We start from the raw sequence: 1,804 nt of genomic DNA on the forward strand, positions 1-1,804 counted from the left end.
TTTTTTCAGTTTTCAAAGTTTTTCAAAATCAAATCTTTTTCAAACCATATCTTTTCAATCAAATCTCTTTCAAAATCAATTTCTTTCTATTTTCAAAGATACTTACTATCAATTAATGATTTGATTCAACATTTCAAATATGTTGCCTTTTCTGTTGAGAAAGGTTTAATGTTTGAATCATATCTTTTCTTGTTAGTCAAGTTTTTAATTTTTCAAAATCAAATCTTTTTTTTAAAATGTTTTTCAAATCATATCTTCTCAATCACATTTTTTTTAAAAAAACCAATCATATCTTCTTAACCACATCTTTTTCAAAATAAGTTTTCAATCATATCTTTTTGATTTCTAATTTCAAAATCTTTTACAAAAATCACTTTATTTCTTTCCCACTTTCATTTTTGAAAATTAAGTAATGTTTTTCAAAAATGTTTTCAAAATTTCTTACTTAATTTTCGAAAATCACTTCCCTTCTTCTCACATCCTTCTATTTATGGACTAACACTATTCCTTAATGCAAAATTCGAACTCCATCTCCTTTGACAAGTTCGAATTTTCTACTTCTGTCTTCTACTCTTCTTTTCCTCTGACACTTCAAGGAATCTCTATACTGTGACATAGAGGATTCCACATTTCTTGTTCTCTTCTCTCTCATATGAGCAGGAGCAAAGACAAAGGCATCCTTGTTGAGGCTGATCCTGAACCTGAAAGGACCTTGAAGAGAAAGCTAAGAGAAGCCAAAGCACAACTCTCTTTAGAGGACCTGACCGAATTCTTCAAAGAAGAAGAACATATGGCAGCCGAAAACAACAACAATGCCAATAATGCAAGGAAGGTGCTGGGTGACTTTACTGCACCTACTCCCGATTTCTATGGGAGAAGCATCTCTATCCCTGCCATTGGAGCAAACAACTTTGAGCTTAAGCCTCAATTAGTTTCTCTAATGCAACAGAATTGCAAGTTCCATGGACTTCCACTGGAAGATCCTCATCAGTTTTTGGCTGAGTTCTTGCAAATCTGTGACACTGTCAAGACTAATGGGGTTGACCCTGAGGTCTACAGACTTATGCTATTCCCTTTTGCTGTAAGAGACAGAGCTAGAACATGGTTGGATTCTCAACCTAAAGAAAGCCTGGACTCTTGGGAAAAGCTAGTCAATGCCTTCTTGGCAAAGTTCTTTCCACCTCAAAAATTGAGTAAGCTTAGAGTGGAAGTCCAAACCTTCAGACAGAAGGAAGGAGAATCCCTCTATGATGCTTGGGAAAGATACAAACAATTAATCAGAAAGTGTCCTTCTGATATGCTTTCTGAATGGAGCATCATAGGTATTTTCTATGATGGTCTCTCTGAACTATCCAAGATGTCATTGGATAGCTCAGCAGGAGGATCTCTTCATCTGAAGAAGACGCCTACTGAAGCTCAAGAACTGATTGAAATAGTTGCAAATAACCAATTCATGTACACTTCTGAGAGAAATCCTGTGAACAATGGGACTAGTCAGAAGAAAGGAGTTCTTGAGATTGACACTCTGAATGCCATATTGGCACAGAACAAAATATTGACCCAACAAGTCAATATGATTTCTCAAAGTCTGTCTGGAATGCAAAATGCACCAAGCAGTACTAAGGAAGTTTCATCTGAGGAAGAAGCTTATGATCCTGAGAACCCTTCAATGGAAGAGGTGAATTACATGGGAGAACCCTATGGAAACACCTATAATCCTTCATGGAGAAATCATCCAAATTTCTCATGGAAGGATCAACAGAGACCTCAACAAGGTTTCAACAACAATAATGGTGGAAGAAAC

The 1,804-nt window shown here is 35.9% G+C and overlaps 1 non-coding gene across 1 annotated transcript; it reads right to left on the reverse strand.

The window, feature by feature from the left end:
• Positions 1-1,195: 1,195 nt before the first annotated feature.
• LOC112804235 (small nucleolar RNA R71) lies at positions 1,196-1,303 on the reverse strand. The gene has a single exon (XR_003202851.1). It is a non-coding gene; the product is annotated as a small nucleolar RNA R71 (small nucleolar RNA).
• Between the last annotated feature and the right edge of the window lie 501 nt (positions 1,304-1,804).

This window comes from Arachis hypogaea, chromosome 5 (genome assembly GCF_003086295.3).
Source record: "Arachis hypogaea cultivar Tifrunner chromosome 5, arahy.Tifrunner.gnm2.J5K5, whole genome shotgun sequence".
Lineage (NCBI taxonomy): Eukaryota > Viridiplantae > Streptophyta > Magnoliopsida > Fabales > Fabaceae > Arachis > Arachis hypogaea.